Raw genomic sequence first — 26,739 nt, forward strand, 5'->3', positions numbered from 1 at the left:
GATGAGGTAACCCTTATGAAAGAATACCCCTAGTTTCTCTCAAGATGAGGACATCTCAATTTCTCTAAGGAGGGAAGAATGTAATGTCCCACTTGCCATGGTCCCAGACTCCCTCTCCCTCTATCTCTGTCTTTGTTTATGTCTCTCTCTAGATGCAAAAGCAAGAGGAAGGAACTAAGAACACAAAGTTCACACACGCATGAATAGCTTATTATATTCTTTCTCATATTTTAAATACATAAAACTTATGGTTAGGGTTTTTCCATCCCATTTGGACATCATGCCCCTTTTGTGGTCCTTCTAGTTAGTCATGGATCTTCTAACTCATTCTATGACCAAAAATAGATTAGTATACTTGACAAGCTTGAAGTATCAGTGAGTTATTACAACTTGCATGGGTAGGAGATTGTTGAGAAATAGAAAAATGATGTATGCTCTAGGAAGAGATGTCCTGAATCCCATATGCACAGTGAGGAGAGTGGAACAACTCAACTTCTATAAGGCATTGTTCTTGACTATCACTTTCATAATGATGAATACAATATCATGATGATTTTCTATTTTAGTTATTGTCATTGTCAGTCCAATACACAAGATTGTCTTTATGAGTCCAAGCTTCCATCTTGGAACCTAATTCACTTGTGTAACAGTTGTCTACTCATTGTTTATGTCAACATGAATGTAGTCTTCATCTTCCAACCTCCATAGCTCCTGCCATTCTCTAGATCTAACATTTGAACATGTTATCAGACCTCAATTGAGCATGGTCATCTTCTTACTCTACTTCTCCAGCTCCGTTTTACTTCTACCAGCTTGGTATCAGCTCAAGACTTCATTTCCTATGCCAACTTCACCTTTGACTTCACTAGAGCTTTCATGGCTACCATGGATAGCAGTACCCTGTCTACTTGTAGCACCTAGATCTCTCTCTACAATCAATATATCCACATGATATCTTCTAGAGATCTATCCCTCTACTCAGGGTGTACCATCCTTTCACTTTATACGTCAACATTGAGTACTGCACAAGCCGGCATTGTCAAAATTCTTCCTCGTTGTCCTAAAATGTACCCCTACTAATCATACCACTGCCATCATCTCCACACTGTGCAATTTGGTGCTGCCACCATAGGGCTTTGGTAGCACCCCAAGTGGGCTAACCTCACCCAAGCGGGTTCCCCAAAATACTCCCTGTGTTGATCACAATCTGAGAAACCCTAACTATCATCTTTGTGGGTACCATAGCCATTGACCTTTAAGGTCATAAAACCTTTCATTTTCTTACTCCTCTCAGTCCACTAAAGACTCTATCACTCTGTTCTTATTGAGCACTTAATTTCTAGAAAAGTATCACACTAAATTAGTAAGAAAGAAGAAGATCAAGCATCAACATGTGACATTGAGCTCCAAGATAGTATCTTTTTTATACTCATGCAGTGTTATTAAACACTAATAATCTTGTGTCTCTTGACACATTGAAGTACAACTCTTTTGCTAGCTGATTTGCTGCTGATCAAAAATGGAAAAGCTCAAACAAATAGCAAAGCTCAATGGAGAAGGCTTCCATTCCTGGAAGGAAAAGACCATGTACCACATCATGAGGAAAGACCTCTGGGATCTCTTTAAAGATGATGAAGGTGATGCAGATGGCCGGAAAGAAGATTTAGAAAGCAGGATCCTTGCGGTAGCTCCACTAAAAACTAAAGAATGGAAGAAGATAAATAACAAGGCACTAGGCATCATTTTCTGGGGACTAAGTGATGATGTGCTACATCATATCTCTGGCATCAAAGATGCTAGAGCTACTTGGGATAAGCTTGACACAATCTTTGGTACCCAAGTAAAAAATTCAAAGGTAAAATTACTCCTGCAGTTTTATAAATTGGATATCAAAGATAGTGCTTCTATGATCATACACATTAACAAGTTCAAGAGCATAAAACCCAACTTGCAACTCTTGAGAAGAATATTGATCAAGATGAAGCAATAATGGTACTGCTTGTAAGTGTAAATAAGGATCCATATGAGAATCTTATGTCCACCCTAAGTAATGTTCCAAGTCTCTCACTTAAAGATATTGAGCACTCACTACTTGATGGAGAAAGCAAAGTTAAAAGCAAGGATGCAAAGGAAAACACCACCAACAATAGTCTCTTGTACACCAAGGGCACTTATGGAGCAAGAGGTTGTGATTGAGGACTCAACACCAACAACAACAAGGATCGGATTATATGTCATTACTATGGCAAGACTGGCCATACAGCCAATGAATGTTTCCATAAGAAAAGAGCTACTTATATAGCTTCAATGTCCCTAGAGTCAATTTTTCTTCTTCCCAATTAGTGATTGTGGGCTCCCTAGAATTAAGGAATTGAATTTTTAGCATATGTTGGCAGACCACAAACCCAGAGACAAGTCTTAAAACAGAGTGGAGACATGTCAAGGAAGATGTTACTACACTTGTGAAGAAGCATAGAAGAAGAGAAAGATTGCATGTCTCTAGCTTATCCACTGTTACGGGCAAGACAGTTGATGTATCCAGTAAGCCACCTACTTCAGTGGCAAACCCTATGGATGTACCTACTATTGTTCCCTCTATTAGGGAAGATGTCTTAGATGAATTGGTGATGCAAGATCTTCAATTGAAGGTTGCAAAATTGGATGAAAAAGGACAAGAGGAAAGGGGACGAGCAGCAACCCCTAAGCCAGGAAAAAGATGTATGTGGTGTGACAATTTGCAGCATGAGAGAAAGGATTGTGCTACCTATCAAGAGGCCTTGGCACGACAGATCATCTTTTGGAAATATGGTAAGATGCATGCACAAGAAATGGGATTGCCTCTTGCTTTGAATTTTGAAAAGGGAGGTATGCAGAATTTGTCGGAAGACTTGGCAATTCGAAATGCTTATGCGACAGTACATGCTTCTACTTTTGGTCTACAATTGGATAGAATGCATGACCAAGTGATGTCCAAAGGCTGAAATATGGACACATGCTTTACGTGTAGCTAAAAAGAGAAAGGTCACTAATAGTGAAATGTCTCATGCAAGGCAAGACATTCGTGGCATAAATGGTTGGGAATCACCGGTAGATGCATATTCAGTGTATGCATATTTAGCAAAGGTACAAAACACAGATGTACTTGTGGAAGAAAAATGAAAAAGAGATGAAGATATTGCAGGGACATCTAAAAGAATGACAAGAAGAAGCGTGGATCAGCCTAAAGCTACAAATCAGCCATCTCTCGAGCATGTTATGGAAGAGATTGAGCAAGAGAAAAAAAAAGATAGCAAGCAAGAGGGCAAACAATTGGGATATAAGTTGCAGTCTCATATTGAGATAGGCATAGATGCCTTGGAAGATCCTGTACTGGAAGATTCAGCCATTGCATCTCTAGATTTTCTTAATATATCTGAATAGATTTACGAAGATCATGTTTTACTTGATGCAAGGAGTCAAAGGGAGATTGATGACTTGTTGGATGCACATGATTTGTAGGATAAAGTTATTACCTATGAGACTGTTCATGAGCTTGAGGATATGCCTGTATTAGAGGACGTTAGATATGATGCTCCACAGTTGGAAACTTTTTTAGATGCTTTAACAAAGGCCTTGATAGACAAATCAAAGATGCTTCAAGTTATGGATTGTTTCACTATTTTCGGTGATGGTGAGAATGTGTTGAAAGCAAGTGATACTTAGTTTATGTTGGATGAGGAGAAAAAAGGTTATCAGAAGCAACTTCCCATGCGATGGACTTTGAAAGAGCAAGCATGTTGTTATGTATTTGTTGATGGGTGTATTGATAGCATGTATATGGAGATTCAACAACCTCTGATGTATGATATGCACCCAAGGCCTTATTACCCTAGAGGGGATACTAAGTATGGCTCAAGAGTTGTACAAATGCCGAGTATTTTGATCTATGATCCAGGGGGATGCTTTCTTATATGCATGATGAGCAACAAGTTGATGCTATGGGTGTTTCATCCGGGTGGTGCATTGGTGGCACATACCAAAGGATGTGCAGGTTCAGAGGGGGTGGATGTCATGATGCTATACGAACACAGTGTGAAAAAGCATGGAATGCATCATCATCCGACTTCTTTATTGATCTAGAGAGTCAATGAGATCTGATTCATTAGTTCTAGTGCGAGTTGCATGGATTATCCAAAAATAGTATATTTTTGGATAATTTTAGCCTATTTTTGATATTATTTATTGTAAAAATTCGAAAAAGTTAGAAAAGCTTCTAGATTAGGATGGCATGCAAAAAGCAAGTTGTTTTTTCAGCCAATTATGGGATTTTCATAAGAAGGACAGATTGGCAAAATCACGCGCGTCGCGATCGCTGTAAACAGGTTGAAAACTATTGTTTGAACTGAAAGAGGAAGAAGGAGTGATCTGGGAAATCCATGAGGAGGTGTCCTATGGTTTTACCCCCCTTTCAGAGCCAACGGAGCCATCAGATTTGGGTTTCGAGCAGCAGAGAAGGAGTTGTAATTTTGATGCACATTTTGTTCTATGAAGAAGCTCCAGGAGATCTAATGCCTGGAGATTGCTTTTGAGTAGTGCAAAGATTCCAAGTTCTTTCAATACATATTGATTCAGTTCATTCTGCTTTGTCTTTGTCGTGTTTACCTCTTGTCTATTCTCTTTCTTCTCTTCCATCTCCTATCTCTACTTCCTTCTACCTCTGATCCCCGGTGGATTCGCGTCGACCTTTCGACAAAAACCCCTCCGACAGCACGTCTCTGCTCATTGGCATTGGTCATAATTAGGTAGCCCTCTTGTTCCCATTGGAGATGTAGAGCATACCATTTACATAGAAAGGAAGAGTCAATTCATGGCCAGTTTTTTAAGTTCTTCTAGCTCTTGGCTTGTGGCAGATACTTTGCTCTTGCTATAGGAGGTGATTACCCTCCGTTTATGAGCTTGCTCGTGAGAAATCTCATTGGTGATCTATTCCTTGGCTACCATGGGGACTTTAATAAACATGAATTCATATTCTTTCCATGTGCATGGTAGTGTGCATACATTGGTTGCTAAAGGCTCTTCTAGGAGACCTAAGTCCACAACTGCTCGTAGCTTTTAGCAAGCATAGTGAAGGTGGCATCCAAACATCTAATGCAAATGACCAATTCATCCCTTGTGTTTTCAGCTGAATCCGAGGCTAAAGTGAAAATAGATCAACGCTCATGAGAGGATCTAAGGCCTGCAAGAGTTTGGGGTTTGATGACCCGCCTAGATAACTCTGCAATTAATGCTTGGTGTGTAGATCGGTTAGTAGAGCACTCATCAGCAACTTGTGTGAGGGGCTTATCTTAGGGCTTTGAGGTTACAGTGCTTCCTATTTATTGAACATCAATAGGGACATGGGGAGTGTCGAGTTGAATTGGTTTAGGGGCAACAAGCTACGGTTTTGGTTGGTAGACTCATTGAGGCTCTATGGATTTGGTGGCTTTTAGTTCAGCTAGCTTGGTAGTTCTAGGTGGCTTAAAAGGTTCTCGAGATAGGTGCTAGGAGTTAGCAGCTTAGGGGTGCCCATGCTACTCATGATCTTGGGCAACCAAATCTAGTTAGATCTTGGGAACAAGATCACGGTTCCTTGCATGGTATACAACCAGCTAACACTTGCACAACTTGGAAGTTGGCACCCTTTGATCCTTCTTGAGTCTCTCCTTCTTGGAGCTTGATTTTAGTAGAGCTTTCACAACACTTGCACCTACTCTCCTAGGGATCTCCTCTTGGAACTTGATTTCTACAGAGGTTCTGCAGCACTTGCACAATTTGAGGGTTGGCGAGCTTGAAATTACATAGATCCTTGCACGGTATACAATCAGTGAGCATTTGCACAACTTGAAAGTTGGATCCTTTGATCTTCTTGATTTCTCTTCTTCTCTCCTACACAATATGTGTAGTGCTCTCTTCTTGGTGTTTGATTTCAGCAGAGCTTCCGCAACACTTGCACCTTCTCTCCTCTTGCATGCATGCAAAGTGATGCTTCCTTCACCTCTTCCACACCCAAGGAGAGCCTCCCTTTTATAGGCTCCAATAGCTTCTCTTTTTGGAGAGAGACTTGAGTGCCAAGATTGGAAAAGTTGATCTTCATGCAAGATGTGGCTGTTCCAGGACCTACTCTGCAGCACCAATTTTGGAATATCTCTCTGTGCGTTACTCAGATGAAAAAATGTCCAACACAAAAGTTGTAGATCTCGTTGTTTCTGATAAGTTTTGTATGCCATTTTTAGAGATCAGCTTTCTATCCCAAGATATTTTAAAAATGGATTCACCATGTCTATTTTAAGAAAAACTGCTTTTTAAACTCTATTCTTAACTTATGGTCCATGCAACTAGCCATAGATAAGGAGAGTTCATTAGATTGACTTGGGCCTCAACCTTAAGATTGACTTCCATACAAAAGCTTCTATCATCTTAGACCTTAGAAAGAGAAAATCACTTTCTCCTCACTTCCAAAGGATCACGTCTCTCATCTTTCTTAGTGAGAGAATTACCTCTCTCGTGTTTCTTAGTGAAAGAATTACTTCTCTCCTTAATTCATTAAGAGATTAAATACCCTAAACCTTAACTTGTAAGGGAGAAGATGACCCAAATGAATGCAATGCTCATCACACACAAGTAAACATTCCCCAGGTGTCCCCGAATGCATACATAAATGCATATGCACAATGCTAATGCACTTCCTCTTCTTAGAACTCAATCCATCTTCATTTATGTGTAACTCCTTGGTTCTTGTGTACACTCTTACACTTGGCAGACACTTCCTTCCCCCTTCATAACTTGTACTGCATGTACCAAATATCCCCGTCACAGTGCTCTAATCACCCCATTGATTGATGCACTAGGAATACTGGTCTCCAAATGGTCTCATAGCCATGCTAGATCATCATCAACACTTAAAGAAAAGTGGGTCATTAATTTATTGACATAAAATTTACTAAATAGAGAATGCATAGTAAGCAATCAATTTAGTAACACTAAACAAGCTAGACGATGGGCCGAATAAAATAGAAGATATTCTCCTCAAAGGAGTGGTCCAATATCTTTGCAAGGGCGAGGTCTTCGTGACCCTAGCTCAGTGCATAATCCGTTGGGGGGAGGAAGCTCTAGTACTTTCCCCCTTTCAATCAATCCGTCCACTTTGAGTATTGTTGGGTCCTCTGCAAAGTGGTTGATTCCATAAAAGTGAGATAAAATCATTTTTTTTAGTGGTGTCTTTCTTTTTTCGTGGCTCACTAGGTTTGTTTAGTTGAATAGTTTAAACACACATAAATTAGTTATGATGTCAACATTGAGGGGGAAATTATCAATTGTGCAAATATCTACAATGCAAGCATAGATGACTATATAGAGACTTTCCAAATAGAGATCAGAAGTTGATTTTGAAAATCAAGAAGAAGAACACAAAAGGTATCAAGTCATGGTATCTCTTAACAAGGCGTGACATGGAAAAACTTGTTTATGATGTGAGTATGCAATACACATTCTCATGTCTTAATTGTTTTGCACCATCTTATTTGTTCAATGGTTTTTATTTGTCTCGAAAAGGTTCAAATAAGTCACTCTCTTAGGAAGAAAATGGATCAACTAAAGCTTAGTTTGTTGCAAAGTAAGTTGAAGAAGGCACAAGAGACCTATGGCAATGAGATAGCCCCACATTATGGAGAGAGGATACTAAAGAATACCGTATTAGAAAATTTGGGAATCTCCCAAGTTCCACTTTCAAATAAGGAGTAAAGATTTGACCAAGTGGCTAAATCTTAATCCCATATTTGAGAGTGGGACTTGGGGGGATTTCTTATACAGTATCTAGGGAAAATTCACCTTCAAATAAGGGGATAAGGTTTGACCATGTGTCCAAATATTAATCACAGTAGGAATTCCCAAACTTTGTGAAAATTCCCAAATTCTTGAATATATGATTAAAGGTAATTATTTTAGGTGTTTTTTTGTATTTTGAATTGAGTATCTTTTCTTGCTAAGTAAATTGAGCTAAGCTCTTCTTGTTGATGTCTCTTTGAATAAACAACCAATTGTATATTCTTAATATCCTTGATCCCAAGCTAGGACATCAGCGGGAAACACTTCTCTCTTAAGTGTGATGTAGACAGTTATGTCACATAGGAGAAGTTAAATATGCTTTCCTTTGCAATGTTTGTTTAGAAACAAAGACATATGAATTGAATCAAATAAGGCAACTAGAATATCCTTTGGCCTTCCTCAAGATGATCATCACTATTGATTGTAGATGTTATATACTTGCTTCGAGAGTCTTAACTATTGTGCATTGGGCATTGGGCATTGACAATTGACATACTAAGGATGTTCTTTCTTTTATTATGGTAGATGCATAAAAAGAGAGGTGATGGTGGAGAAAATATTTCAAAAGGGCCAAAGTGTCATGCTTGACTTTGTGGATGTAGGCTAGGGATGTGAACATTACATGCAACTTTTCATTGTTTGACTATTTTGAGGAGGTCAAGCTTGAAGAAACAAAACATTTGTTCTCCTTAGAAGTTTGTACTAATTCAAAGGAGAAAGGAGATGAATTAAAAGCATTGAAGAATTTGGACTTAGTGAATTTGGCTCCTCAAAGGGTAGTTTAGAGGTACATGTGTTGTTCTCAATGTTTTATAAAGAATTTCATACATTGGTGCCTAAAAGTAAAAGTCTTACATCATAGTTTGGGTTGCTTGTATATGTGTATATTTTTTCATCATTTGAAGGAGGAATCTCGCATTATTGTGATTCCGATAAGGATAAAGGTTTGGTTTCTCATTAAAAGCAATGATGGTGGTTTTATGTGTCCCTTCCTATGCATAGGATCTTTGGATAGAAATTGGAGCATTACCCTTGGTGGATAGGTATGAAACGAGGTGTTATATTGGAATTGGAGAAAGAGTTTACTTTGGCATGAAGAGTAACAGAGATAATGATGTGGAGGAGAAACACTCAAGAAGAGAAAATGGAAAAGGCATTTAGACACATTGCAATCTCCCTTTTTGTTGTGCCATTTTGGGAGTGTTATGGGTATGGTACCAAATAGTATGATTTTATACGCTTTATGGGTAATTTTCCAGCAGGTACAATGCCATTAGAGCAAGCTATTTATGCTGAAAATGAGGCACTTATTGGCCCAAATGACATAGCTATGCATAGCAGTCAAGGTCAGGATGTTGATTGTCAATTGCTAAACCCTTGCAGGTTCATGAGAGCCATTTTCTTGTAGTTTTGCAAGCTAGACAGCCAACCATATGTCAATCTTCCGCTTCGTTAAGACAACATGTAGTCTCGAGACCCCATTGGACAAGTGTCCGGGATGTTGGCTCTCTTTCAATGGTTGACTCTGGAGAGTTTGATTGCTCTCTACTATCTTGTATGTGCCACACTGATGCTATGCGTGACTCTGATGCTTTACAGTCGTGCACTGATGAGTTGTGCTTGCTTCATGAGAAGCATTCTTGGATTGCTCCATTGTATGGAGCTGCGGGATCGCTTATCTCCTGGATGTCATGGACTCAGGGATGCTTGACTCTTCTTTTGCAGAGGTTCCCGACACTTCTTGCACAGCTCACTTTCCGATTGGGCATTGTGTGAGATGTCATGATTCCTCACCTTGTCTGTTTTTTCATTTTCTTTATTTTCACTCCCCAGCCACATTGGCCTTTTAGTGGGAGGTTTTTAGGGTAAAAGGCCTCTGGGCTTGCCCATTGTCGGAGGGGTTTTTGTCGAAAGGTCGAATCCACCGAGGATCAGCGAAGTAGAAGGAAGTAGAGATAGGAGATGGAAGAGAACATAGAGAATACCCAAGTAGTAAACACGACAAAAACAAATCACAATGAATTGAATATGTATTGAAAGAACCAGGAATCTTTGCACTACTCAAAAGCAATCTCCAGGCATTAGTTCTCTTAGAGCTCCTTCGTAGGCCAAAAACGTGGATCATAAAAATCAGCTCTTTCTCTGTTACCTAGAACCCAAATCTGATGGCTTCGTTGGCTCTGAAAGGGGGGTAAAACTGCAGGACACATGATCACAAATCTCCCAGATCACTCCTTCTTCTTCTTTCAGTTCAATTTGCAATTTTCGGCTTGTTTTCAACGATCGCAACGCACGCGATTTTGTCAATCTGTCCTTCTTGTGAAAATCCCCTAATTGACTGAAAAACCAACTAGCTTTTTGCATGCCATCTTAATCTAGAAGCTTTTTCTAACTTTTTCAAATTTTTACAATAAATAATATCTAAAATAGGCTAAAATTATCCAAAAATTTAGTATCTTTGGATAATCCATGCAACTCACACTAGTACTAATGGCTCAAATCTCATTGACTCTCTAGATCAATAAAGAAGTCAGATGATGATGCATTCCATACTTTTTCACACTATGTCCTCATAACATCACGGCATCCACCCCCTCTAAACCTGCATATCCTTCGGTATGTGCCAAAATCTTAGTTGTCACCGGATTCTAAGTCCTCATCCTCTGCAACCATATCCTTTGCTTCTTCATCTTCCATATCTTCCTGGCCAGCCCTTGTAACATGGCCACTATTTTCTTCCAATTCTGGCAACTCATAGGTAGTAGATTCTCACCTTTTGGATAATTTGATTCTTTTTCCTGCTACCAGAAGTTTTATGGATGTCCCATCCAGCTCATTTAATGCATAAGTAGCATTATCAAACACATGTCTTACCACATAGGGTCCAAACCATCTTTTGGAAACTTTACGCATGGCACTATGCTGGTTATCTAAACTACGATCATAAACTAATACCCAATCCCCATCTTGTATGGTTCTTGGCCTCAATCTATGTCTTTTGTCAAACCGTTTCTTGTTCTGTATCCTTGTTGCCCTTAACTTTGCAATAGCTACCTCTATGTCTTCTGACTTTCTTTCCAACTGTCTAATGCGCAAGGCCAACAACTCCTCTCAATTCAACTCCTCTTCCCAAGGTAGCACACTCCATGTGACTGTCATCTCTTCTATCGTCATGATAAGTTTTTGACCATACATCAATTCAGCAGGCATATATCTTATAACAGCATTATGAGTTGTTTAGTCGGCCCACAAAGCATAAGGGAGCAATCGTGGCCACTCTTTTAACTTCTCTCCACATGCTTTTGCCAATGCCTTCACAATAGGTGGATGACCTCTTTCACTTTTGCCATTTCCTTCAAGTTTATAGACTGAAGTTAAAGCAAGCTTTATCCCCAACCGTGAAAAGAAATCATGAGCTTCATTTGCATCTATCTCACCCCTATCTGCTGTAATTTTTCCCACACAGCCATATCGACAAAAGATCTCTTTTAAGAGAAAAGTACATATAGCATTTGTCGTCTTAGTATGTAGAGCTCTCCTACTTGATTAGTCAAGTATTCACAAGCAAGCATAAGATACCTCATTTTCCAACAAAGACTTGTAGGCATTGTGACCAAATCCTCACCCACTTAAAATGAAGATACAATGGATATGTGGGTTGCAATCCATCCCGATGTCTCACAGTTGAATACATTTGACATGTCGTACATGTTTCCACAAAGTGAGCAACATCCTTATACATACCTTGCCACCAATATCTTTCTTTGATCTTTGTAAAAGTACCCCAAACACCTCTATGACCAGCCCATAAGCTTTCGTGAAATTCTTGCATAACAGTTACTTGTGAAGCTCTATCACCGAAAACTCGCAATGGCATACCCCGTTTCTTTTTAACATGTTTCCATAAGTATCCATCTTTTAAGAAGAATCCATAAGCTTTCCTCTTGATCTTCTTAAACTCCTCCTCTGACCATTCATCTCTCTTTGTTAATGTATTGAGATATTGACCAATTCTCAGCCACTCTCCTGCATATTTGTCTCCTAGAAACACTTCTACACAAGATACAAAACATCTAAAGTGTCTTCTCTTTGTTGTCCAAGCTTCTGTTAATGCTGTAGCAACACCTTGCATTGCTAAATTCACTCTTGCAACATCATTTTCAGCCATAAGAAAGTCATCTTCCTCCTCCTCATCCATCATCCCATCTTCATTCTCGTAACGTGCTCGAGATAACATGTCTACCACCACTGGGTTATCTCTTCCTGCAATATGCTGAAATTCAGGGTTCAAAGATTCGATGTATGTAATCCACCACTGGAGCATAGCAATGTTTGGAGTAGCACAACTAGTAATCATACCCAATACCGGCAAACAATCGGTCTCAATGACTACATGAGCACCCATAAAATACTCCTTATCACATTTAAGGGCTGTCACAATTCCCCATAATTCTCTTTTTACCTGTGGATATCTTCTCTATTGTTCAGTCAATACTTTTGTACCAAAGCGTATTGCATATCTTTTCCCTTCCTCATCATCTTTCCCAATTGCCTATCCAATCCCGATTGGGCTTATACCAACAGTAATAATGATAGCCTTTCCATGTGAATAGTCAGCCTTTCTCAACGTAGGAGCAGATTTTAAGAGTTGCTTCAATTTCTTCATTGCTTTCTTATGCTTCCTTTCCCAATGAAATTTTTGACATTTCCTTAGAAGCTGATAAAGAGCATCGGCTACATGTGCAAATTGAGGAATCCATATCAAATAGAACACACATGCACCCAAGAATCTATGCACCTCTAATATATTCGTGCACATCTTGCATTCTATCAATCCCATCTATTTTTGCTAGTGATGGCCTTCGCCCATGCCCAACAATCAAAACCTCTTCAACTCCAAAGACAAACTTTTGTCCAAAAAGAGTCAAATGCACCTCTTATAGATGTGTCAAAATCCTCTCACAATCCACAATATGGTCTGCAACAAACTGTCTGCATCCATGACCATCCATCTCTTCATTCTTTTCATCCACTACACACCCTTTGATTGGAACATCATCCAAGAAGGGCATAGTCAATTGTGGTATAAAATCCCTGAGTACCCTATTCATAGCATTTGTCATGTGTGCCACTGGGTTTGTTGCACCCTGTGGAAGAGTACACATCTGTACTAACCCCAAAGGAGTCTTCATGGTTGTGATATCCCTGCTTTCAATTGCAAGCTAAAATTGATCATAACCCGAGTAAAGATCACCCAAAGAATAGATCGCTCTGCCTACAAAAGCCTATGCATCAACCATAGGACCTACGCCCACATTTCTTATGGTCACTTTATTCACCGGTTGCATGTCTTGAATAAATCTCAAAGCCCCATTCTTTTTGGGCACAGTAAACCAACGATTTGAGTACGAGGCTGAAGAAGGCTCCAAGATCTTCGTGCAAATCTTTTCATTTAGCAAATCCATCAACTTTGGCAAGTAAGCTTTAGGCACTAGAATAGGCCTCAAGTTCCATGGTACATGTGGCACAGTAAATATGACCATAGGAGAGACAACATTTGGATCCACACAACCTATTTCACTTGGGTAAAATGCAAATGCCTTCCCATGTCTAGCCAACATCCGCATAAAACAGTCTCTCTCAGCAGGCAAAAGAAAACCTTCTGCACCAACTTTCAATTCCTGTAATGTTTTAGATGTAAACTGATGACCTATATCTTTAGGATCCCGTAAGCTTGGCTGCCTTGATACTTTTTCATACATACCCTCACTCTCTGGTGGAAGTGGCAAAGCAATTGGTTTCACTTTTTTGTCAACTGTCTTGTACCTTGTCTCCACAAGTGCTTTGTCTCCACAAGTTCTTTGTCTTGTACTTTGTCTCCACAAGTGCTTCAGCCCATTTAATCATTCCGGCTGAGCAAACAATGCTACAACATCATACATATCCAAAGAACATACCGACAACACTCTGTTTTCAGCCTCATTTTTTGCATGTATAGTTGCTGAAATTTCAGCCATAGTGTCAGTAATATTCATCCCATAAAAGATGCCTGGAATGCCATCATTTTCAGCTACTAACAGCCCCAATGCTCTTAATTTCTTAATATCCCATTTCATAGATATGCGTTCAGCCCTACAAATAGCTTCCATAGGCTTAAACCAACATGAACTGTTTGCTGTAAACTGAGAATTACTAATAGTAAATACATGCTTCATTTCATCAAGAGGCGAGTACACCCTCTGATCAGCACTACTGTAGCCCCGCATTACAGCAGTCCTTAATGAAAATCCAGGTCTTTGAATCCCCTTGCATTTGGAACCAAAGGAGACTCTCAAAACGTATCACGATTTCTAGGATGATTAACACAAACAGTAAGAAATTGGACTGCTTTTCTCCCATCCTTGCTTCTGACTCTTGTATAAGCAAAACCATCATCAAGCACCTTTGTTTCCATACGCACACATGTAATATAGGGCTGTCCCAAAATCACTGCATATGAGGAATTATCTTGCACAAAGAAGTGTTGCTCTTCCTGTACATCACCAATCGTCACTTTTACATTAGGACATGCAACATGGAGCTCCCTTGAAGAATTATTTGCAGCCCTCATACGCCAACCATGATCAGTGTCCACAGGCCATGCACCATTTTCATACAATCCACGCTCAATGACATTTATCTCTGACCCATGGTCAAGTAAAGCAACACAAGGAGTTTAACGTTCCCCTATTTTCACTACCGTTTTCAGTGGTAGCTCTAGCCCAATGATTTCTTGTGTAGTGACTTCGAGGAATAAATCCTAGAGTCTTTTCTCCATATTGTTGTATTTGCCTTACTCCACCATGCATATTGCTACAAGACAATGTATTTTCAGCCACTTTCTTCTCTTTTCCACATGCTGTCCATTGATTATTAGCATCATGCATAGACAATCCTGTTCTTACTTCATGCTCATATTCATCCCAAATACCCAACAAACCAGTTTCCTCTTCAAATTGCAGCAATGCACTAGTGGTATCACCAAGAAACTAACGCTTCCTTTTAATTATGTCAATGATCTCATCATGAAATTCTCGCTTGGCAATGCCAAGCACCTCTCCCAAGGTAAATTCCACCCGACTGTTTAAGATCCGTTCCTCAAGAACCTTCTTAAGATCTGTGGCTGTCTCAATGTCAGATTGCAACTTATATCTTGGCTACTTGCCCTTCTTTTTGCCCTCTTGTTTGTTATCCTATTTTTGCGCCTAGCTGACCTCTTCCATAACATGCTCGAGAGGTGGCTAATTTGCAACTTTAGGCTGATCCACACTTCTTCTTGTCATTCTTTTAGATGTCCCTACAATATCTTCATCTCTTTTTCATTTTTCTTCCACAAGTACATCCGTGTTTTGTACCTTTGCTAAATATGCATACACTGAATATGCATCTACCAATGATTCCCAACCAATTATGCCACGAATGTCTTGCCCTGCATGAGACATTTCACTATCAGTGACCTTTCTCTTTTTAGCTGCATGTAAAGCATGTGTCCATATTTCAACCTTTGGACCAACCATCACTTGGCCATGCATTTTATCCAACTATAAACCAAAAGTAGAAGCATGTACTACCGCATAAGCATTTCGGACAGCCAAGTCTTCTAACAACTTCTGCATACCTCCCTTTCCAAAATTCAAAGCAAGAGGCAATCCCATTTCTTATGCATGGATCCTGCCATCTTTCCAAAAGATAAGCTATCGTGCCAAGGTCTCCTGATAGGCAACACAATCCTTTCTCTCATGCTACAAACTGTCACACCACATGCATCTTTTTCCAAGTTTAGGGGCTGCTGCCCGTCCCCTTTCCTTTTGTCCTTTTTCATCCAATTTTGCAACCTTCAATTGAAGATCCCACATCCCTTTGACCAATTCATCCAAGACATCTTCCCTAACAGAGGGAACAATAGCAGGTACAGCCATAGGGTTAGCCACAGAAGTGGGTGGCTTACTGGATACTTCAATTGTTTTGCCCGTAACAGTGGGTAAGCTAGAGACATGCAATCTTTCTCTTCTTCCATGCTTCTTCACAAGTGCAGTAACAGCTTCCTTAACATGTCTCCACTCTGTTTTCAAACATGTCTCTATAGTCTAATCCTCCAGCAAATCATCAAGCTTCTCTTGAAGCTCAGGATCAGCTGCCTGTAGAAACAATTCAATTTCTGACTTGCAAGAGCTTGTTGTTCTGCAAGATCCAACTGCTCAAATCGACTTTCAAATTCTCTCAACAATTATGTAGTCATAAGACCCTTATTGGGTTATATAACCCACTCTTGAAAAGTCTTGCGCGTAATCAACTGGTATCCTCAATGTAAAATTCTTCCCTGAGTGTCTTCTTAAAGGCTACCCAGTCTGCATCCTGCAAGTATAATTTAGTAATCCGTGCTTTCAGTTCATAAACAGTAACATGTATCTGCATAAGCATATTCATATTTTGCACCAACTGTTGCAAGACATTACTAGAGAATGTATTCGAAGATCATCTTGTCTTTTCTTCTTCTGACAACCTTTCACATCTAGTTTACCAATGTGGGAGGGGTTTTTGTCAAAAGGTCGAATCCATCGAGGATCAGAAGTAGAAGGAAGTAGAGATAGGAGATGGAAGAGAAGATAGAGAATACCCAAGTAGTAAACACGGCAAAAACAAATTACAATGAATTGAATATGTATTGAAAGAACCTGGAATCTTTGCACTACTCAGAAGAAATCTCCAGCCATTAGTTCTCTTGGAGCTCCTTCGTAGACCAAAAACGTGGATCAAAAAAATCAGCTCTTTCTTTGCTGCTCAGAACCCAAATTTGATGGCTCCATTGGCTCCGAAAGAGGGATAAAACTCCAGGACACCTACTCACGGATCTCCTAGATCACTCCTTCTTCTTTCAGTTCAATCTGTAGTTTTTAGCCTGTTTTCAACAATCGCGACGTGCACGATTTTGTCAATCTGTCCTTCTTGTGAAATTTCCCTAATTGGATGAAAAGGCAACTAGCTTTTTGCATGCCATCCTAATCTAGAAGCTTTTTCTAAATTTTTCAAATTTTTACAATAAATAATATCAAAAATATGCTAAAATTATCCACTCACACTAGTACTAATGGCTCAAATCTCATTGACTCTCTAGATCAATAAAGAAGTTAGATGATGATGCATGCTATACTTTTTCACACTGTGTCCTCATAACATCACGACACCGTGTACACTATGACCGCCCATTCTTTATTCATATATAATATGATAGTGCAATAAAGTTGTCAGTTCAGTTGGACAATACCTACATTGTGTGTGCTCCTCTCTCCCGCATCTTCCTCTTCTCCTTCTCCACTACCGTTGCATCCCCTTCAGGTCCAATAACTCCTTTGGTGTATAAGAGATTTTCCCTTGAGCTGGTCTCTTTTACATCTTTGCTTTTAACTTTGCTTTCTCCATCAAGCAATGAGTGCTCAATATCTTTGAGTGAGAGACTGGAACATTACTTAGTGTTGAAACAAGGTTCTCATATGGTTCATGATTAACACTGGCAAGTAGCACTACTATTGTCAAGAATGGCATGGTGGGGGGACTTGCTTAAGATGCTGCGCCAAACACACACTGTATACACAAGAGGAAGCTCACTCGAGAACATAAGAAGAGAGATGGAGGCCAAAACGTTTTCTTGCTGGTTTCTTCTTCTTCTTCCACACGGTATACAATGTACATAAAGTATAGATAAGATACAACATAAAGGAAAGTGGCCTTTTAAGTCAAACAGTGCATAACCGACTACACTAATTAAGTCAAACAGTGTAACAAACTAAATATAATAAGTGATGAGTCAGTGGCCATGTGAGTATCATAATGATCACCAACGTGCTAAGTGTAGACATGCAGACTCATCTACCCAGGCGGTCCATCATCAATGTCCACACTTGTTGAGTTTGCCATCTCAACACTCCCCCTTAAGCTCAATTCTATCTCTACAACTCCAAGTAAGCTTCGAAACTTTCAAAGCTTCTCTACACCCCAATGCCTTTGTGAAAATGTCAGCTATCTGATCATGTGTGCTGACATATACCAAGTCAATCTCTCTTGCAAGTACCTTCTCTCTCACAAAGTGGTAGTGCACCTCAATGTATTTTGTCCTAGCATGGAACACTCGATTCCTAGCTAACTGTATGCTGCTCATGTTGTCACAATGAATGACAACAACTGGACCATCTCCCTGCACATCCAAATCACCTTCTCAACATATCCCCACACTTAGAAAAGAAGTGTCCTCGTGACCTAAGGAAAAGAAGAATATAAGTTCACTAAAGAGCTCAATTTAAGCTTCTATAGTATCTTCAATAATCACTCCAAACCACGACCCCAACTTATCACTTGTATCTCTAGAAAAGAATACTACTAAAGGAAAACTTCATTATTCATTAACACATCTGATAAACAATAAAAAGTCATAACAAATTTGTAAAGGATATAAGAGGTTCTTCAGCTCTCCATCATAGGCTTTCCATCCACCATCACCATCAATAGTTGAAAAGAGAGCTCTCGAACAAATTATTCAACCAACATGAACTCATCACATACAAATTATTACAACACACACAAAAACACAACCATCTGAATTGCACCTCCAAAATATGTCTCATTAAGAAGCACAGAAGATACATCCAGGGGTATCAATGAAGATGATCCCTCTTGAAGGCTTGATGATTTTGAAAGTGATCCAGGGATAAGGACTCATCTACAAAGGATTTTGGAGGATTTTGGAGGATTCTGAAAGAATTGAAGGCAGCACATCCGTTCTAGCAAAACAAGGTATCTGCTAGGTAGACAAACGGCATGAAAATATAGGACATCCAACTATTGGGAATCAATGTTCACATTGACATTCATACAAAGCTTTGGAATGGCCTTTTGATCGTTATGGGAATGCCTATGCATATATGCTAGGTACCAAGCAAAATGGGATGTCAATCTCATTGAAGGATCTAGAGATTGTGAATATTGGTGAGAAAAATGGAGGTAATTTTGGTATGCATGACTAGCAGTTGTCAAGCCCCCTGGAATTAATGGCCAATTAATCTGTGGTCCCATGAGAGAATCAGTTGAGCTCCATCCTCTTCTTCTCAGAATTTGCTGATCAAATCCTTCGTACCCACTAACAAACTGAGGGGGTTGAGAAATAGAAGTGGCAGGAGATGGAAGAGGAATAAGTAAAAGAGGATGAAGAGATGGGTAGGCAAAATTATAAAATGAGGAATAAGCTAAAGAAGGAGTGGCTGAAAATGTAAGCAAATCAGTTATAGGAAATGTGTCAATTGATAAGCAGGAAAAGTAGAAGGTATATGGATAGATGGAGAAGGGCATGGCGGAGAAGGGGAAAAAACTCGATCTTCAATGAAAGAACAATAGGTAAAGATTGGAATATGAGGAAAACCCTGAGGTTGGAAAAGGAGAGGTAAGATAGCTACTGAGTTGGATTTATAAAGGAAAAAATAAGCATCATAGTGATGGGCCATTTTTTGATAGTACAATAAGCTAGGAACAGAGGGACCTAAAACAGATCGTCGATGGTAGGCATCAAAGAAGGATGAATCAAATGGATGATAAGCTAGGAGATCCACCCTCAGTTGGTTAGTGGTGTGCACATAAGTAGAAGTTGTATTCTGACGTTGGTTCAAGACTATAGAATCAATCATTGAATGCCATAAAGTGTCAGGGCAAGTAGCCACTTTAGAAGAATAGCACTGGAACATGTCATCTATCCTCAAATCCAAATGGTTGACATATAGGGCAGCTTGTAAGACCACATCCCCCACATACCAAGCCAGATCTACATCATCCGAAATTAACAGATCACCTCGTAGATACATATAAGATAGCAACATGGTATCCGTCATCACAGAATCTTCAAAGACCATACGGACAACTTCTGTCAGCAAATCAAAAGACCAAGCCCCACTCCAACCATCCTCTGGAAGATGGAGATCCATCGTTTGAGAGCTTAATATAGAATGCCAACTTCTACAACTGATAATGGACAAAAAAAGGAGTGGTCCAGAGGAATATACTCCTGAAAGTGCTCAAATGTAGACCATAATAAATCCATCCTGGACTGTAATCTTTCCACTTTATCTTGAAACAACGGACATAATGTGGCCTATCTTTAGAGAACTGCCAAGTCCTACTAGGATATAGAAGGAATCATAGGAACACTGGTACTTAGAGGAATGGACTGTGACTACGCCAGTTGGTCCTGCAACTATTTAATCTGGGAAGCTTGGGATTCCAATGTATTGTGAGTAGTCTGCAAAGCTGACAGTTTCGTATCTAAAAGATTCTTAAACTCTTGAGCTTCTTTTGACATTTTCTCCTTCTCTTCTGAAACTCTAGTAACCTCTGACTGAGCCTCTGCTAACTAAATTTTCAAAGAAGATATTTCTTCTCTCTGGATCTCAATCATTTGTGTTTGCTGCTCTATCTGCTTAAACAGATCGGCAAGAGTGTCTTTAGCAAAGACTAACTCTGTGGTTGTCTTATGCATCTGGTCTTTGGATTGCATCCATTCTTCATAGAAAAAAGTATATAGCTGTTGAACACAAGCTGTCTCACTGAGAGTTCAATAGAACTCTGGATGTCATTACAAAGGAAAGAAATGGCATCCCTGACACTAAACTGTTCAGCGAAGGAACTGATATTTCCAAAGAACCCTCTTGATGTGTCGTGAATAAGTTGTTGCATGTGAGGTAGGCAGGAAGGTCACTTTCAGAGATAGCAAGAACTGTTACTGAAGGAATGACTGGGAGAATTTTCTCTGCCACACGCTTCAAGAAATTCTGCTGAATGACCAATGGAGGAGGGGAATCAAGATCCTCTATGTCAATGGGTTCTGAATCTTCTGAAGGTAGAGGGGGAGGAACTGGATCAGATGGAGGAGGAGGAAGCACACCCTTCTTAAGGCCTGAGTATGTCAAGAAAGCATATAAATATAAACCATAGGTTACATTGTTAACATTCCCTCTACTCACCTTGACAAAATGTTGGTCCATCTTCGTAAGAAGGTAAGTACTCCAATCAATGGCAACCCCTTTTAACACTATCCTGAAAGCTGTGAAGAGCTCCTTAGACAAATAATGAGATGGTGTCCTGTCTTGGAGAAATTGGCAGACTAGCTTCCAAAGAGGATCAGTGATCATTGAAAAAGACACTCCTGAAGTATTAATCACCTTATTGACATCAAGGACCTCTTTGGTCAGCTTCTGTAACAGCTTGAGAATCTTGTCATTTAAGAATAATTGTCTAGCTATAACAAAGGGTTCTCCTTTGAAGGGAAGAGACAAAGCCTTCCCTAACCCTCTGGGTGTCAAAACCATGGAAGTACCGCGAACAAAGCCCGATTTCTTATTGTATGACGCAAGAAACTCATCACATAGGGCTAGGTCATCTGGAATCAAAGGGAGTGAAGCAGCCATGAAAGTTGCAAGGTCTACTTTCGCAATAGGCTCAAAAGTCAGTAGGGAAGAATAATCCCTACTGATCAATGGGACATACTAAACAGGAGGAGGAGCTTGAGGCGCCATTCAGATGGAATATTCACACACACTACAAACACATACAATCATAGAGAATGTCTGCAAAACAACAAAATAGCTATAAAAAAGAAATCGATCAAAATAAGCACACACAGACGTAACTAACCAATTGACCACCCCAAACAACCCACATCTTAGAAAAAATTCGACATGACCCCTACACATATGCGATCGAAAGCTTCATGCTATGCAACAAGCAGGCACCCAAGACCCGTATCAGGTAAAAAAGAAAAAAACTATAAATCGCACCCGTAATCATATCACACAATCAAACCATAATACCTCAAAAACCTAATCAGGACATAACTAGAATTTTGATAAAAATTATCAACTTTAAGGACTATACGTGCCCATCCCACGAAGCGTATTTATTAAAAAGGGAAAAAAAGTGTAGTGAGGGGAATGATTTTAGTGAAGGGTTTATTTTAATAAATTATTAACAATGGTTCAAATTTTATTAGATTGTAAACCTTAATAAAAAAACAACGCTTCATTTTTAAATTGTTATTTACAATTTATTAATGTGGAACGGTACTTTTAATGAAACCCAGACTGTGATCCCCAGACTCGAGTCTCTAAATGCATATTCATTAATTAAAAATTTAATGTGTCTGAAGTGCTATTCTTTTTCAGCGCGTGCATTTTTGTGACGATTGGTTCTTTTTTATTTAAAAAAATTAAAGTGTCTCTGAAGTGCACGTAGTGCTGCAAAGTGAACAGCGGGTTGATTTTAATTTATTAGAAAGATGTGTATTTAGCGCAAGCGCACGTGAAAAAGTGGGTGAATAAAGTTTATTTTAAAAATTAACTATGGTTAAGGGATGACCAAAATAAGTAAAGCATGAAAAATATATACCTGGTAGGGGTGTGTATGCAAGAGACTAAGGGCGCACTGAGTAGTCCCAAATGCAAGGAATCCAATCAAAAAAGTAAAAACCATTGACTAGAAAAATAAAGCACCTTAGTTTTTTTTAAATAAATATCAAAGAAATATTAGGGGGATCACAATTGGTTTAGGCAATGTCCATTAGTGTTTGGGTGAAATTGTTATTTTATTATGATTTTTTAATTGTGATTTTGGTGTGTTTTTGAATTTTTATTTTTTATTTTTTTCTTTTTTTGAGTATAATTTTTATTTTAAAATATTATAAAAGCAATCAAATGCATTGATGGAATTTTTTGTGATTTTTTTAAATTTAATTCTCATTTTTAGGGATTTTTAATGAATTTTTCTCAATTTTTAGTGAATTTTAAAAGGATTTTAAAGTTTTTTTTTGCAATTAACTATTTATATTATAATTAGCAAGATCAATAAAAAATACCCAATTTAGTAAGAAAATTTTCAATAATTTTTTTGTTTTTTAATTAAATTTTTATGAATTTTTTTAATATTTTTAAGTGTTTTTAGATGTTTATTAGGTATTTTTCTCGCATTTGTGGAAAATCAAAAGAGATATTCGGGCTACATGTGAACAGTTGTGTATGCTCAGGGATGGCATGCACCATCGCACGAAGAAGACCCAACGTGTGTCCTCGTGCATGAACACCCCGCTAGCCCCTCCCATATGCACAGGCACACCTAGACGCATGCGCTGTGTGGGGAGGGTGGGGGTAGAGTGGAGAAGGGGCAAGAAAGGGGGCTAAAATAGGGGGAAACGGGGGCTAGTTGTTGCAGTTAGTTAATTAGGTGATCGAAGTGCGGTAGGTTAAGTTAAGCAACTTAGGTTAGTTAAGTGAAGTAAGTTAATTAAATGAATTAAGATGGTTAGGTGGATTAGGTTCAGTAAGTTAATTAGGTTAGGTAGGTTGATTAAGTTAGTTAGGTTAAGTAAGTTGATTTAATTATTTAGGTTAAGTAAGTTGATTTAATTACTTAGGTTAAGTAAGTTGATTTAATTAATTAGGATAAGTAAGTTGATTTAATTAGTTAGGGTAAGTGAGTTGATTTAATTAGTTAGGTTAAGTAAGTTGATTTAATTAATTAGGTTAAGTAAGGTACCTGAGAAGGAAGGAAGGGGCAAGAAGAGGAGGCGGCGTTGGAGGAAGAAAGGAGGAGAGGAGAAGAGGAGGGCAGCAACGCCACGAAAGCCAAGCACAAGCGGCGAGGGAAAGGAAGCGCGGCGTGTGGAGGAAGAGAGGAGGAGGAGAGGAGGAGGCTAGCGCTAGCAAGGCGGAGCAGGCGCGTGGAGAGGGAGGGATGCGATGGGCAGCGGAGGTGTGGTCCAAGGCCGGGGGGGCGTGAGGCGACGGGCGGCGGCGTGGGAGAGGCATTGGAGGAGATCCCATGATGGCGGAAGAGCAGGGCCGAGGGGGGGTGCTGCGTGGTGGCAGAAGGAAGGAGAGGAGGAGGCCTTCACGGAGGAGGGAGGGGAGGAGGACGGCAAAGGAAGGAGGGGAGGAGGCAGCCGAGGGAGGAGGGAGGGATAGGAGGACGTCGAAGGAAGCGAGGAGAGGAGGATGTTTGTGGGACAACGAACAGGTAAGTTTTTTTTTTTAAGTTTTTTTTTTTCTTTGTTGTTTTTTCTCTTTCTTTCTTTCTTTCTTTTTTCTCATTTTCGGTTGCTTTGTCTTTTTCCTTTTCTTGTTCGTGTTGTGGTGTGATGATTTTTTTTTGTATATTTGTGTTTTATTATGTGTGTTTGTTTTGTTTTTGGTATTTGATTGGTTTTTTTTTTGTTTTTAAAATTTAGTGAGGTGTGGTTATTTATTGTGGGGTTGTGTGTTGGGGGGTTTTTTTTTCTTTTTGTTTTTTGTCTTATTTTGTTTTTTTTTGTGGTTGTTGTTTTTTTTTTAAATGTGAGCGCACCCCCGTCCCGTGCGCATGTGCGGGGCGGGAGTAAAAAAATTTGCATCAGCAGGATCAGACAGGGCAGGGACGGCAACACGCGAGTCGTAGACGCCATGGGGCGACACGAGGGGCTTAAACCCGAAAATGCGTGCTGTCGAAGGGGTTTCGAAAGCAAAGTCGCAACCACAGAGGTTCTTGAGAAATTCCAAGATAGAAGATCAATCAAGCAAGATCACGATTCAATTTGAAAGCTCAATTTCAGATAATATGAGACATACAGTCAGCTACATCTAATTGGGAGAGCTTATCTTGCTTGTATATAGATCTGACCACACCTACACCTCTAACAGGTCACAAGCAATGCATATATTACAAGAGCTTCTAGACACTGTGGAGTGGGATGACCAAGATGGGATCTCAATTCAAGAAGAGGTGTAGGTGATAGTCCCGTTTTTGAAAATACAACTGATAGTCTTTTCTTCTTTCTTTGTCTTGTGAGAACATCAACATTGGTCAGGTCCTGGGGTCTGTTTTGAAGCCCGTCTAGTACAATCGTTGCAAAACCAGAGGCATCGGAAGGATATAATCTAAAAGTTATTGCACATCAAGGAAGCTTGTAATGATTCATGCCTTCACATTCCCCTGTTTCTGCATAAAGATATGGAACTTTTGCACCACATATGCTGCATACTTCTGTTTGAGAATATGTTTCTAAATTTTCAGTAATCTTTTGTGCTTTCCCTTTGCTTGTTCTCCCCAACAATATGAAGTCCAAGTTCAAGAAGAAACCGAATCAGCTCCACATTGTTGATCCCTCTGTCCTGAAAATCTCAGCAGCAGAGATGTATTCTCGAACAATTTGCCACAGTTGGTAATTTGTATCCATTAACAGGAATTGAAAGCCTATTTCCGTTAATTTTGCAGCTTCAGTACCTCTAGATAAAAGGACCAGTATCAATGATATTGCTTGTTGATAGCATCGCAAGGATCCAAGCAGATCTTGACAACACTGTCACTCTCTTTCACGAGAGCTTCGAGAGTGCCGTTGCAAGTTGGCAAAGGCTAGAGAGAGGAGGGCATCGATGGGTATTGCCAGCCTGAGCCGATCCAATGTGAATCATCAGCACTAGATTGCTAAGAAGACGCCTTTTGTAGCACCGGTGCTGAAAGCTTTTCTCCGGGGTTTTTCTCTGCAGGTCATCCAACAATGGAGTGGGGATCCTCATGCGGAAGGCGCTGCATGGAAGAGAAATCTTGTACAACTGCAATTAACGAGAGAAAGAAGGCATGCTGTTCTGAAAGGAGGAGGTAAACAAATGCATGGCAAGAAGGCAAGGAAGGTTTTAAAAAAATGTTCTTCTCCTGAAGGCAACCAGTAGTCGAGGAGGAAGCCAAGGAAGTAGAAGTAGCAAATCCAAATTCCAAACTGGCAATGATTCCCCCCCTCGATCCCTGCAAACCTGCGCCCCTTTTCCCTTCATTCGATCTCCTGTTTTTCTTGCTTTTTCCTCTGCTATTCTCAGTTTCTATAGCTTTTATGCATTCAGAAAGCCCCCTTTTCACAAACCACACGCAGCTTTTACATACCGAAAAGTAGCCTTCTCCCAATTGAGCGACTCCAGGGGCCATTCAGGACCATGCACATCCTCCCTCATCAGGTTAGCTAGCAGCATCAACTTGGAGATAATCTGAGTATTTTGAGGGTGAATTTTCTCTCCTGCAATGAACACATGCACTACCTTGTCAAGCTCAATCCAGGCCCTTCTAGGTTTCTTAGGTACACTACTGTGATCATCCAGATTTTGCAGAGAGTCAAGGGCATCCTCCATGCTTCCACAACTCCCATATGCACGTACGAGAGTGTTTTCCAAGAGTAAGTTGTGATCATATCCTGCACATGTTATTTGAAAATGACACTCCATACATGTCTCCAACCTACTTGTTTCACAGCAAGCCTGTAAGACATAGTTTGTTAAAATATCATCAAGAGGTACCTGTTCATCTTGCATTTTAGAAAAAAGCTGTAGAGCCTTGTCTCCCTCACTATGCTCAACATATGCTGAAAGCGTCAATCGTGCCAAGTCAGAGTATCACACTCTAATAGCCCAATAAACATATTCTCTGCTTCTACAAGCCCTCCACACTTGCCGTACACATGTATGAGACCATTGCCAACAAAAGCATCTGAAGTGAAACCCTACCTCTTGGCATCAGCATGAAGCAATTTTCCTATTTCCAAACACACTGCCTTTGCTGAGCCTATACAAGCACTCCCTTTTTCAAGAAAGCCAGCACACACACGAAGAGCCAATATGAGAGCTTGAGGCTTCAGAATTACCTTTTCTTCTTGCATTTGTCTATACAATCTCAAGGCATTCTCCAATCTGCCCTGCTCAACATATGATGCAAGCAAGTTGTGCCATGTCATTGGATTGTGCTCTGACAACCCATTGAACACATTTTCTACTTCCTCCATATCTCCATACATACCATATATAGTCAGAA

Source organism: Lygodium microphyllum, chromosome 16 (assembly GCF_053477565.2).
Source record: "Lygodium microphyllum isolate KBCC chromosome 16, Lygodium_microphyllum_v1.1.10, whole genome shotgun sequence".
Lineage (NCBI taxonomy): Eukaryota > Viridiplantae > Streptophyta > Polypodiopsida > Schizaeales > Lygodiaceae > Lygodium > Lygodium microphyllum.